This window comes from Rhinatrema bivittatum, chromosome 11, assembly GCF_901001135.1.
Source record: "Rhinatrema bivittatum chromosome 11, aRhiBiv1.1, whole genome shotgun sequence".
In the NCBI taxonomy this organism is placed as follows: domain Eukaryota; kingdom Metazoa; phylum Chordata; class Amphibia; order Gymnophiona; family Rhinatrematidae; genus Rhinatrema; species Rhinatrema bivittatum.
The window spans coordinates 26,496,995-26,511,859 of record NC_042625.1 but is presented as its reverse complement, the minus strand read 5'-3'; positions in this window follow the sequence as shown (position 1 = coordinate 26,511,859).

The following is a 14,865-nucleotide window of genomic DNA, read 5'->3' as shown; positions in this document are numbered from 1 at the left end:
GTTTTTTTGGTCGCCATTACCTCCGCGCGGCGAATTTCAGAGCTTCAAGCTTTGTCGTGTCGGGATCCGTATCTTCGTATTTTGGATTCCGGAGTTTCACTGTGGACCGTTCCCTCCTTCTTGCCCAAGGTGGTATCGGCTTTTTATGTCAATCAGATGGTAGAGTTACCGGCTTTCCCGAATTTGGATCCGACTTCTGAGACGGATAAGGATCTGCATAAGTTGGATGTGCACCGGGTTCTCCTTCGCTATCTAGAGGTGACCAATGCTTTTTGATTTTGGGATCATTTGTTTGTCTTATTGACTGGTCCTAGACGGGGACACAAGGCATCCAAAGCGACGGGTGCTAGGTGGTTGAAGGAGGCCATTTCCTCCTCTTATCTTTGCGCTGGGTGTACCATACCAGAAGGCTTGAAAGCGCTCTCTACCAGGTCTCAAGTGGCTGCTTGGGCGGAGAGCCAGTCGGTCTCGCCGCAGGAGATTTGTAGAACAGCCACTTGGAAATCCTTGCATGCTTTTGCGAAACATTATCGTGTGGACGTCCAGGATCCGGAGGTCGACTGTTTTGGCAGCAGTGTTCTTCGTGCGGGACTCTCCAGATCCCACCCCAATTAGGGCACCTCTGGTACATCCCAGTGGTCTGGACTGATCCTGGTACGTACAGGGAAAGGATAAGTCCAGACGCCCGCCCTTGGGTTTTTTGGAGAGTCCGTTTTTTTCTGTATGTTTTCTTCCTTCTTATCGCGGCAGAGTTCTTTACAGGCATGGGAAGGAATCTTCTTGATTGATATGTTATGCGGTGGTATGGTTTGTTTCTTTTACCGCGCGTATTGTTGTAGCCACTGGTTGTTATGTTTGGGGATTTGTTCTCCTTTATTGGTTATTCTGCTTTGATATGGTATATACTGAGGGATCGCAGGTGGCACACCAGGTTAAGAGGGGTGCCTTTTCAGTTATTTTCTCTGACTCCCTCTGCTGGAAGGGAGACACAACCCAGCGGTCTGGACTGATCCTTGGTACTACAGGAACGAAAATTAGCAGTTAAGAACCAATTTTCCTTTTCCTTTCATTATCCTCAAATTGTCTTCAGAACATCTACAGTAGAATACTGAGCATATTTCTGCTTAGGCCACCATTCCTCGAATGCTAGCTTAATAGCCAAGAGCTCTTTATCTCCGATACCATAGTTCTTCTCTGCCGGGGAGAAACGTCGTGAGAACCAGACTGCTGGCTCTAACCTTTAAAAAGGAGAGAGAGCAGCTTTTAAACTAGAACAAAGGGGAAAGCTGACAGTCGCTCAGCAGCGCATGGTTCGGAGAGAGGTATCTTCAAAGGATACTAATGATGCATTAGATTTAGGGCATCCCAACAGTGAGGTTCCAATGATAAGAAAAGTAGTCTAAGTGCCTGTAACTAAAAACTCACCTGAGCTAAAAAATTCTAACATCCCTATCAATTAAAAAGTACAATGAAAATACAAACAAAAAACAAACTTTGAAATGTTTGTATGCTAATGCCAGAAGTCTAAGATGTAAGATGGGAGAATTAGAATATATAGCAGTGAATGATGACAGAGACTTAATTGGCATCTCAGAGACGTGGTGGAAGGAGGACAACCAATGGGACAGTGCTATACCGGGGTACAAATTATATCGCAATGACAGAGAGGAGCACCCGGGAGGCGGTGTGGCGCTTTATGTCCGGGATGGCATAGAGTCCAACAGAATAAACATCCTGCATGAGACTAAATGCAAAATTGAATCTTTATGGGTAGAAATTCCTTATGTGTCGGGGAAGACTATAGTGATAGGAGTATACTACTGTCCACCTGGTCAAGATGGTGAGACGGACAGTGAAATGCTAAGAGAAATTAGGGAAGCTAACCAAATTGGTAGTGCGGTAATAATGGAAGACTTCAATTACCCCAATATTGACTGGGTAAATGTATCATTGGGACACACTAGAGAGAGAACGTTCCTGGATGGAATAAATGATAGCTTTATAGAGCAATTGGTTCAGGAACTGACGAGAGAGGGAGCAATTTTAGATCTAATTCTCAGTGGAGCACAGGATTTGGTGAGAGAGGTAACGGTGGTGGGGCCGCTTGGCAATAGTGATCATAATATGATCTAATTTGAATTAAGACTGGAAGAGGAACAGTATGCAAATTCACGGCTCTCGTGCTAAACTTTCAAAAGGGAAACTTTGAGAAAATGAGAAAAATAGTTAGAAAAAAACTGAAAGGAGCAACTACAAAAGTAAAAAGTGTGCAAGAGGCGTGGTCATTGTTAAAAAAAAAAAAAAAAATACCATTCTAGAAGCACAGTCCAGATGTATTCTACACATTAAGAAAGGTGGAAAGAAGGCAAAACGATCACCGGCATGGTTAAAAGGGGAGGTGAAAGAAGCTATTTTAGCCAAAAGATCTTCATTCAAAAATTGGAAGAATGATCCAACAGAAGAAAATAGGATAATGCATAAACGTTGGCAAGTTAAATGTAAGACATTGACAAGACAGGCTAAGAGAGAATTTGAAAAGAAGTTGGCCGTAGAGGCAAAAACTCACAGTAAACATTTTTTAAATATATCCGAAGCAGAAAGCCTGTGAGGGAGTCAGTTGGGACCGTTAGATAATCGAGGGGTTAAAGGGGCACTTAGAGAAGATAAGGCCATTGCAGAAAGACTAAATTTAATTCTTTGCTGAAGAGGATGTTGGGGAGGTACCAGGACGGGAGAAGGTTTTCATGGGTAATGATTCAGATGGACTGAATCAAATCACGGTGAACCTAGAAGATGTGGTAGACCTGATTGACAAACTGAAGAGTAGTAAATCACCTGGACTGGATGGTATACACCCCAGAGTTTTGAAGGAACTAAAAAATGAAATTTCAGACCTATTAGTAAAAATTTGTAACCTATCATTAAAATCATCCATTGTACCTGAAGACTGGAGGACAGCTAATATAACCCCAATATTTAAAAAGGGCTCCAGGGGTGATCCGGGAAACTACAGACTGGTTGGCCTGACTTCAGTGCCAGGAAAAATAGTGGAAAGTGTTCTAAACATCAAAATCACAGAACATATAGAAAGACATGGTTTAATGGAACAAAACATGGTTTTACCCAAGGCAAGTCTTGCCTCACAAATCTGCTTCACTTTTTTGAAGGAGTTAATAAACATGTGGATAAAGATGAACCGGTAGATGTAGTATACTTGGATTTTCAGAAGGTGTTTGACAAATTTCCTCATGAGAGGCTTCTAGGAAAAGTAAAAAGTCATGGGATAGGTGGCGATGTCCTTTCGTGGATTGCAAACTGGCTAAAAAACAGGAAACAGAGAGTAGGATTAAATGGACAATTTTCTCAGTGGAAGGGCAGTGGAGTGCCTCAGGGATCTGTATTGGGACCCTCACTTTTCAATATATTTATAAATGATCTGGAAAGAAATAGGAAGAGTGAGATAATCAAATTTGCAGATGATACAAAATTGTTCAGAGTAGTTAAATCACAAACAGATTGTGATATATTGCAGGAAGACCTTGTGAGACTGGAAAATTGGGCATCAAAATGGCAGATGAAATTTAATGTGGATAAGTGCAAGGTGATGCATATAGGGGAAAAATAACCCATGCTATAGTTACACAATGTTAGGTTCCATATTAGGTGCTACAACCCAAGAAAGAGATCTAGGTGTCAGTGGATAACACATTAAAATCGTCAGTTCAGTGTGCTGCGGCAGTCAAAAAAGCAAACAGAATGTTGGGAATTATTAGAAAGGGAATGGTGAATAAAACGGAAAATGTCATAATGCCTCTGTATCGCTCCATGGTGAGACCCCACCTTGAATACTGTGTACAATTTGGTTGCCGCATCTCAAAAAAGATATAATTGCGATGGAGAAGGTACAGAGAAGAGCGACCAAAATGATAAGGGGAATGGAACAGCTCCCCTATGAGGAAAGACTAAAGAGGTTAGGACTTTTCAGCTTGGAGAAGAGACGGCTGAGGGGGGGATATGATAGAGGTGTTTAAAATCATGAGAGGTCTAGAACGGGTAGATGTGAATCGGTTATTTACTCTTTCGGATAATAGAAAGACTAGGGGACACTCCATGAAGTTAGCATGTGGCACATTTAAAACTAATCGGAGAAAGTTCTTTTTCACTCAACGCACAATTTAACTCTGGAATTTGTTGCCAGAGAATGTGGTTCGTGCAGTTAGTATAGCTGTGTTTAAAAAAGGATTGGATAAGTTCTTGGAGGAGAAGTCCATTATCTGCTATTAAGTTCACTTAGAGAATAGCCACTGCCATTAGCAATTGTTACATGGAATAGACTTAGTTTTTGGGTACTTGCCAGGTTCTTATGGCCTAGATTGGCCACTGTTGGAAACAGGATGCTGGGCTTGATGGACCCTTGGTCTGACCCAGTATGGCATGTTCTTATGTTCTTAAGAAAGAGCAGGGACGTAAGGATTTAGAGTCTCCAGTTTGGCTCAATACAGTCCCCACGCTGACATCCGAAGCATCAACTTCTACGATAAATGGCTTGTTGGGGTCAGGATGCCACAAGCATGGTTCCATGCAAAAGGCAATCTTTAATTCCTCAAAAGCGGAAATGGCCTCCGCAGACCATTTTGAAGCGTTGGCACCCTTGCAAGTCATTGCGGTCAAGGGTACTGTTAAAGAAGAGTAGTTCTTTATAAAGCTTCTATAATAGTTGGTAAACCCCAAAAATCGTCTCAGGGCCTTCAGGCTTGTCAGTTGGGACCAATTTTTGATATCTCTAGCTTTTGAGGGTCCATCTGGAAGCCATCTTTAGACACGATATAGCCAAGAAAAGGCACAGAGTCTTTATGAAATTCGCACTTGGATAGTTTGGCGTAGAGCCGGTGTTCAGAGTCGGCGTAGTACTTGCTAGACATCCTCTAGATGAGTGGGCAGATCCTGAGGAAATATCAGCATATCATCCAGGTATACCACGACACTCTTGTACAACAGGTCCCGCAGGATGTCGTTCATCATGTTCTGAAATATAGCGGGTGCGTTGCACAGGCTGAAGGGCATTACTAAGTACTCAAAATGGCCGTCTCAAGTGTTGAAGGCTGTTTTCCATTCGTCGCCAGTGCGAATGCGAACTAAGTTGTAGGCCCCCTTCAGATCAAGTTTTGAGAATATTTTGGCCCCCTGCAGCCGGTCAAACAGCTCCGAGATTAAAGTCAGGGGGTAGCAGTCTTTAATTGTGATCTCGTTCAGACCTCGGTAATCGATACATGGACAATAAGGTACCTTCCTTCTTCCCCACAAAGAAGAATCCTGCGCCGGCTGGAGACTTCAATGGTCTAATAAACCCCTTCTGTAATTTCTCCTTGATGTTTTCGGACATCGCCTTGTTCTCAATCGCTGAGAGTGGGTAGACATGTCCTTTAGGAGGTTCAGTCTTGGGTTTCAGTCTTATGGCACAGTCATAGGACCTATGCGGAGGAAGAATGTCAGCAGCTTCTTTGGAAAACACATCACTGAAAGATGCGTATTGGGGCGGCAGTCCTGGCATCACTGGAGTTGTAGGCATCCAGATGACAGGAGCAATCTCCTTAAGGCACTTTCCATGACAACCTGGGCCCCAGCGGGAGAGTTCCAAGGATGCCCAGTCAAATTGGGATTGGTGCGATTGCAACCAGGGTAACCCCAGGACGATAGGGTGCATGACCTTTTCTAACACAAAGAAGGGAATTGACTCGGTATGGAGAACTCTGGTGCGAAGAGTTACTAGTACAATTTGGCAAGTCACATCATCCGGTAAGGGCTCCCCATGGATGGAAGATAGGAGAAGTGGAACCTTCAAAGTGAAGAGGGGGATCCTCAAATGTTCCACTAGGCGTCGAAGAATAAAGTTGCCTCCTGCCCCTGAATCCACCAGGGCAAGAGTTTGAAACTCAAACGGTCCGCAGATCAAGGAGACTGGGAGAGAGAGTGGAGGAGAGGGCATAGTAAGGCCTAAGAACAGTCCTCCTGCAGGACTTAGGCCCGTGCATTTCCCAGATGAATTGGGCATGTTGGGACATAATGACCAGCCTGTCCACAGTACATACACAGACCATGCCTCTTCCGAAGTCTTCTCTCTTTGGAAGTCAAATGACTGACTGCAACCAAGTTGCATCGGTTCATCTCCACTGGCAGCAGGAATTACTGGAACCATCCGAGGTGCAGGTTTAGCACTAGCCTCCTTCTGACCTGGTCCTCTATTAGGCCGGAGTTCTTTCACCTTATCACGAAGCTGGTAGTCAATCCTAGTAGCCAAAGCCACTAGTTCATCCAGCGAGTCAGATGTTTCACGAGCAGCCAGCTCATCTTTCAAGCAAGTATCCAGGCCTCTGAAGAAGAGAGATTTCAGGCATTTGGGCTCCCAGTAGAGTTCAGTAGCAAGAGTCTTTAAACTCTATCGCAAAATCAGCCAGTGGTCGGTTGCCTTGCTTCAGGTCCACCAGAGCAGAACTGGCAAAGGTCACATGGGCAGGATCATCGAAAACGGATTTGAATAAGTCCAAAAATCCATCTATATCCTGAAATATAGGATCCTTGCGTTCCCACAGTGTAGAGGCCCAAGACAAGGCTCTTCCGTAAAGGTAAGATAGAATGTAAGTAGTCTTGGCAAAAGCTGTGGGGAAGTGAGAAGGCTGTAATGCAAAATGCATGCAGCACTGGTTTAGAAAGCCCCTGGTCTTCTGCATCTCTCCCGAGAAACGAACTGGAGCAGCCAGTGGTACAGCAGTCTTTAAAGTTACTTCAGGTAACTGACCTTCATTACTGGAAGTAGTGCCTTGGGTCTTCTGTGCGTGCAGCTGATGAAACGCTGAAGTGAATTTCTCAAATGCGTCTTGCTGTTCCGAAATGCGCAGGGCCAGGCCCGGAATGGCCTGCAGGGCATTGAGCTGTGCCAGATCCATGGAGTTAGCAATCTGTTATTGTTTGTAAGGTTTTGGGTGGACCCTTGGACACTGTGGCAGATGACCATGCCCACGGGGGGAAGTCCCGTGAGGGGCCATAGGTCAGGCTCAGCTTTAGGACACACAACACGGAATTATCTTTTATTAAACAGAATTGAGAAGCCACCAGAGGTGGCAGTAGTGAGATGAAGCCCAGCTGGGCTTGTAGTCCCTCAGGACACTGGAACAGCGATCCCTCAATAGCTGTGCTGTAGTGGAGAGAAACCGAGATAGTGAGTACAGTGGAGCATATACAGGGTTCTGGTATAGAGCCTCGTTGGTAGATTACTCACACAGCAGTTTCTCCCAGAAGGTAACTCAGAAGCTGGAATAGAGGCAGGCCCTTGAGGAGTGAGTATCTGGTTCCAGGGAACAGCTCTGAGAGAATATAGATTGTAACTCACTGATGGTGTAGGCAGCAGTTTCTTCCAAGCAGAAGTGAGCTCAGGCAGCAAGTCCGGGAACATGGGTCCTCAAGGAGCAAGTACCGGTTCCAGACAGCGACCTGAAAGAGAAGAGAGAGGCCCCCGAGGAGCGGGTACCCCGATAAAGTAAGTCCAATTAAGGAGAGGCAGAGTAGCTAGGTACGGAGAGCGAATCTCATCCGTAAGGAGTCCCTTGCTAACTCGATTAGCTAGCAAACAGAGTAGGCTTTTGTATCCGGGATGCGTGACGTCATCACAGGGGGACGCCCCTGAGGTTCACGCCAAAGAAGGAATAAGAAGCAGGGCCGTGCGGCGCGTGCGCCCTATGGCAGCTGAACAACATGGGATGCAGCGCCCAAGCCGGACCGGGGACGCTGGAGAGGACGGCAGCCAGATGCTGTGGCAGCCAGACGTCCATCAACCGCGGGAGGAGTCGCCAAAGAGGTAAGGAGGGCAGAGTGGAGACATCGGTCAGTGACAGTCGTAACACTTCCCTTGCGGCATGGACGCCACTCTCCAAGGTCCTGCCCCTTCTTAGTCATGCGGCTGCACCTCTCTGCCTTATTTAAAGGGCCAGTGCTGGGCAGTCCTGGGCTCCTCCTGCTGACGTTTCCAAGGCGTTTCCTCTTCAGCCCTATAAAGAGGGCCTTTTTTAGTCAATGTTCGCCTTCACAAGGAGCCAGTCATGGAGCTGGACTGCTCCTAGATTCTCTGTTCCAGCTCTTCATCCAGGAGACCTCTGTGACCCTTCCTCGCTTCTTCAAGGCACTCTGTTCTTCATTTGTATTCCTTGTTTTTATCCGTGGTTCCTGAACCTTCGTCTTCAACTTCGTTCCATATCCTGGTCTCTCGTCGGACCCGTCTCCTTGTCTCCAGATGTCCAGATCTCCTTGTCTTTAGATGTTCTGATGTTCCTGTTTTCTGATGTCTTCGTTTTCTGATGTCCAGTCTCCTGATGTTCCTAGTCCTGATGTCCCCAGTCCAGAAGTACCTGATGTTCTAACCTTCGTGTTCCAGACGTCCCTGATGTCCTCATCTCCAGAGGGTCTTGATGTCAAGATGCCTTAGATGTCCTGGTGTCCAGAGGTACCAGTGGCCTGTTGTATCCGATGCCCTATGTTCCAGTCCTGATGTTTCATGAGTTCCAAGTTCTGAGTCCTGATCCTGATGTCCTTTGTCCAGTTCTGATCCTGAAGTACCGCTGGTTCCTAGCTCCGGGTTCAGCTTTGCCTCGCCGGACCTTGTCTCCAGCTGACCTTCCTGGGAGTAAATCTGTATCGATCCAGTGTCCTTTTCCGGTACTGGAGTCATCTTCCAGTTGGATCCGTCTTCGAGCACTGCCCGGATTCCTCCTTCGTCCTGAGCCTCAGTCCTGTGCATGTCCTTTTCTCCGCATGGTCCGTGATCAGCCTCTTCGGGTTGTGTGGGGCGCGCAGTGGGACAAGTTAGTCCATGACCAGCCCATGTCGGCTGTGTGGGCGCCCTGAGGGGCAGTGCCAGTCTAAGTCTCCGAGCATCCTGAGCCCTTATCCAAGTTCCAAGTGTCCTCGTCCCATCCGAGATCCAAGTTCCAAGTGTCCTCGTCCCGTCCGAGATCCAAGTTCCAAGTGTCCTCGTCCCAGTCCGAGATCCAAGTTCCAAGTGTCCTCGTCTTGTTCAAGTCTTCTAGCCTTGTCCAAGTCTCAGACTTCCAGTCTTGTTCCAAGTTCCAGTACCATCGCCTGTCCTCGACCTCTGTCCATCCTGTTGCATCTGCCACTCCCATTCGGCAGGTCCAAAAGGGCTATCGAGTGGCCGGAGGGCTACCCCAGAGACCAGCATTGCATTGCTGGATCTCGCCCGGTGCGTGCAGGTTTGGCAGAGGTTAGGGCTCCAGTGGTGAGCCTGTCCGCCCATGCTTTGACATGTCTTGCTTGCCTCGGCGCTTCTACAGAGCCTCTCTGCAGTCGCACCGTGGTCCAAGGGCACACCAATCTCCTCCGAATCTGGACTGCTCCTTAGCGCTCCCACAACAAGAATCAAGGATATATAAATGATAATATATGGATCGTCTAAATTGGGATAGTCATCGCATTAAATAAGTTTGGACATGCTTTAAGTTTCCCCTGAAGAAAGCCCTATGTTTGAGTGAAACAAATAGTTCTTTGTCGGGCACGAATGAGTACATGGATTGTGCAGTATGAAAAGAAAGAAAGAAAGAAATTGTGGAATAGCTATATTTTCTTTCAAGTAATGTCATCAATACACTCTTTTTGATACTAGTTGTTAAAGACTTTAAAGAAGTGATTATGAACATCACTGTTGCAAACTTGATAAATGGTTATTTGATCTTTTCCTCTCGCACTTCCTTTGTACTTTTGTATTGTATTTTATTTTTGGGAAGGGTTTGGTATGAGTGGATATATGTGTATGTGGGTCAATTGTGTGATTTTATAACTTGAGAAATGGGGATTTATTTTTCCAGTGTCATTGTAATATTTATTTATTTATTTAACGTGTTTTGTATACCGTCATTCGGTTTTGCCATCAGAACGTTTTTCAGTAGTAGAGACATAGTATTGTTTACAAATATCATTGCAGCAAACTGTCATATTGAAATAACGTTTGGGGTTTAAAGGTTAGGTAAATACATATAAAATTATTACATATTTTCAATCTTATGTAGCAGCAGAGTTAGTACATACGTTAAAGTTAATATATACATATAATAAAAAATTATTTTTATTTATTTATTTGCAGTTTTTATATACCGACATTTATTTAGTAACCTCACATCGGTTCACAATTAACAGAAACATTGCAGCTGTGCCAAATAGAACGAACATGTGCAACAGTGCTTTACAATAAACATTTACAATAAACTTGTTAACGAACATATGCAATAGTGCTTTACAATAAGCTTGTTAACTGGGGGGGGAGGGGAGAGAACAGTGGAACAATGAAAGGGAAAAATAATATAGTGGTACAAAGCAAATTGATATCTCACTGAATTTATAAGTCTATAAATAAATAGAATGAATTTATGTCTATGAATTTTATAAAAACACAATTGGAAAAGAGAAAAGCTGGGTATGAGAGAAAGAAATGGGATATTTTATTTATTTATTTATTTATTTATTTATTTGAAGAGTTTTATATACCGTTATTCGGGAAGCCATCATAACGGTTTACAAAGTGAATAAATTTTAACAAAGAGGTTTTGAGATATCATAACATGTTGTAAGTCTTATATACAATTGATATACAATTGATACGAATAATTGCCAACAAAAAGTTAGGTGTGGAGATAAAGAAATAGGGGATGTACGTTTAAGTACATTAGTGGGCAAGGCTGTAGGAGTAAGGGAGAGAGGAGAGCGTAAGGGTTAAGTATAAGCCTGTAGGAAAAGCCATGTTTTCAGTTTTTGCTTAAATTTTATTGGGCATGTTTCTTGCTGTAACTCCGGTGTCATATTGTTCCAACAGTTCGGTCCGGCTATGGTTATCGCACGCTTCCTAGTTGACTCAAGAGTGGTGGTTTTATGTGTGGGGGTGTGTAGGGTGGCTGCATGTTGTGTTCTAGGGGTTCTGGAGTGTTTGTGGAAGTAAAGTTCATTATTGAACCATGTCATGTTTTCATTGTGTAGGGTCTTGTGTATTAGAGATAAGGTTTTCAACATGATTCTCTGCGCAATGGGGAGCCAGTGCATATCTCTGAGTTTGGGAGTAATATGTTCCGATTTTCTGGTGTTGGTGAGAATGCGTGCTGCTGCATTCTGAAGCATTTGTAGTGGTAGAATGATAGTTTTGGGTAGGCCTAGGAGAAGAGCATTACAATAATTAACTTTCGAAAAAATGAGGGATTGCAGTACAGTACGGAAATCGTGTTGGTAGAGTAATGGTCTTAATTTTTTTTAGAATGTGTAGTTTGAAGAACCCATCTTTAATAATGTTGTTGATATGTTTTTTAAAATTAAGGTGGTGTCTAATGTGACTCCAACGTTTTTAACAGTGTTAGTGAAGTCAGGAGAAGTGAGTGATGTGTGAGTGGCAGCAATTGTGTTTTTGTGATACTGTGGGGAAATGACCATAAGTTCTGTTTTATCGGGGTTAATGGCCAGATTGATGCTAGTAAGGAGGTTACTAATGGCGGTGAGGGCAGTATCCCATATTTTAAGGGCATCATTAAGGGAGTCAGTGATGGGGATGATAATTTGTACATCATCTGCATAGATGAAGTACATAAGGCCAAGTTCTGTCAGTAGGTGACAAAGAGGGAGGATATAAATATTAAAGAGAGTAGAGGAGAGGGCAGATCTTTGTGGTACTCCGTGATTTATATTGTATGGTTGCGATTCATGGTTTTCAGAATTGACTTTATATTGCCGTCCTTGTAGGAAAGCTTCAAACCATTGCAGTGGGGTGTTAGATATGCCGATTTCCTTGAGCCGTGTAATGAGAATGTTGTGATTAATAGTATCGAAGGCTGCAGAAATGTCAAGCATGGCTAGTAGGAAGGATTGACCTTTGTCGAACCCCGTAAGTATGGTATTGATAAGAGAGATGAGTAGAGTTTCGGTGCTCATACATTTACGAAAACCATGTTGCAATGGTGAGAGAATTTACATTTTTCCAGGTGTTCAGTGAGCTGCGTGTTTACAATTTTTTCAAGGATTTTTGCTATGAAGGGAAGGTTGGAAATAGGTTGGTAGTTGGTTAGGTCAGAGGCATCAGCTTTGGGCTTTTTTTAGAATAGGTCTGATGATAGCTTGTTTAAGCGTATTGGGGATTTCTCTGGAAGCTAGTGAGCAATTGATAATTTTAGCAATTGAGGGTGCTATGATTTCAGGGATGGAGAGAAGATGTTTGGTGGGTATGGTGTCACTTGGATGTGTGGCAGGTTTCATTTTTTTAATGGTATTTTGAATCTCTAGGGACGTGGTGGGTTTGAAGGCATTAAATATAGCAGAGGAATCATGTGGGATGGTTTTGGTCAGGGGATTATTGCCGGGGAACCGTGCCATGATTTTAACTATTTTCTCATGAAAGTATTTAGCTAAGTTCTCACTTTTGGTTTGGGCATCTTTATTACAGGTGGGAGTGGTATTGGTTTTAGTCATTTGTGTTACATACGTGAAGAGAGTGTTTATATATAGACTAGGGAGGCTGGGGTAATAAGTGAGATCAGTTGCACATTATCTTAAGTGTTCACTTGGTGGGCGTTATTTAATTGTTAGAGGGATGGAGCATTTTTCTTGGTGCTGTGTTGCGTGGTTGATCGGTGGTCTGGTTGATTGAGTGAGTTTGAGTAGGCTCTGGTGAAAAGCCAGGTTTTCAGGTCTTTTTTGAAAGTTTTGATATCTGGTTGATTACTTATTTCGATTGGTATTGTGTTCCATAGAATGGGGCTGGCAATGGATATAGCTCTCTCACATGTTGAGTTCAGTTGTGTGGTTCCGACGTGAGGAATTTTGAGGAGGCCTTTGTTTGTTGAGCGTAGGTTCTGTTTAGGAGCGTGGATTACGATGAATTTGCTCAGCCAGTTGTTTTGCTGTCCTTGGATTATTTTATGCAGGATTGTAAGTACTTTGTATTCTATACGGTATTTTAATGGGAGCCAGTGTAAAGAGATGAGGGTTGGCATGATGTGCTCATGTTTTTTTGATCCAGTCAGAATTCTGGCGGCTGTGTTCTGCAGGATCTGTAAAGGGTGGATGGCAGCAAGTGGTAGGCCAAGGAGTAGAGCGTTGCAGTAGTCCAGGTTGGAGAAGATGAGTAGTTGTAGGACCGTTATGAAATATGATTGTATTATACATAATTGTATCCTTTTATGTCTTATGACAGATTACATTTTGTGAAAATTGATTTTGTAAAAATGTTTGTAAATTATTGTTGTTTATTCTTTATTTTCCCTCTATTAGTGGATTTGTTTGTTGATATATGAGGGAAAGTTTATTTTTATCATTCATTTTTGTGTACCTAGTGGCTGATCTATGGTACTACAGGAATGAAAATTAGCAGGTAAGAACCAATTTTCCTTTCTCCAGATCCCTCCTTCAATAATAACAAAAAAATACATCGGTGTTCTTTATTTTTTAAGAGGCAAGCTTATTTCCTGCTCCCCCAATTAGGATATGCCCCATTTCCTATGCGAAGTAAACAAAGTTTAACCCTTCTGACAATAGGCAGTTCCAAATGCTGCAAATGGAAGCTCATTGATTGTAGACAGCAAAGACCAGTCAGGCTTTTAACAAATCTTTTGTTTTCGTAGGGGAATCAAATGTAAGCACTTTCCCATCCTTCCAGACTTTTAGCCTAGCTAGAAAGAGGAGAACTTTATATTTTTGTTTACCAGCTTACTGCACACTGCTGAGTAGACAAGACGCTGAGCTGACCCTGTAGCTGAAAAATCTTGAAATATCAGGATCTTTTGCTCTTTATATTTAAGATCTCTGGATTTCCTATAAGCAGTGAGCTTAGCTGTTTTTTGGGAAGAAGTTAAGAATCTTGCAATTACTATCTGTGGGCGCGCCCTGACATCTCTCTCTTCGGCCCAATTCTATGTGGCCATTCAATTATAATTTTACCTTCCAATTCTGGTAAATTCAATGCGCATGGAAGCCAGGTTTCGAGCATATTTAATAGCTCCTCTTCTGGGATATTGTCTGGAAAGCCCATAAACCTTAAATTGTTTTGGCGTGAACAGTTCTCGAGGTCTTCCAGCTTAGCCTTGCTTGCCACTAAAGCTTTTTCTAGCATGTGTACTTTTGTTGTTAGCACCATAGTGTCATCCTCTACGAGAGAAATCCTCCCTTCAGCCACTTCCATTCTCCTCCCAATCTTAGCCATTGATTCCTTCAGCTCCAAAAAATTAGAATTGATAGTTTCAAATTTATTCTCTAACGCCATGACTACAACTTGTGTAAGTTTGAGAACCGTTTGATCGTCTATATTGTAAGCACCTAAGGACTCACGCTTTCAGCCATTTTGGATTCACTTGCTTTGCCTTTATCCTTTTCCTTTCTAAGAGGCTTGGTTGTCATATCGTCTCCTTTTCTAACAAATTTGTCCATGCACAAATAATTAATCAGATAAGCAACAATCCACCAGAAAAAAAATCTTTTAGGGAGAAAGCACACTCAAAATGGGGGGGAGGCACCCGGAGCTCCAGTGACTGCAGCTCAAGTGATCTCCACAGGCCTCCATTTTTAGTGCCAACAGTGGGAAGTGTTTCTTCTGAGGTTACCGGTGTGGCCTCTTCATCAAGGGGTCCTCCCCTGAGTTTGTTTATCAGGGGGACTTTTTGCAATGTCGTCAGAGCAGTGGCTTGCATCAGGCTGTTGCCTTTGGTCTAAGCTTAGGTGCTGTCTCTCCTCCTATTCTCTCTCAAAAGGAGGGTAGTGTCTGCAGGCCCAGGGAGAAAGACTGGAACCAGGAAGAAAATTAGTCCTCTGGGTCAGATTTGTCAGCTCGTCCTC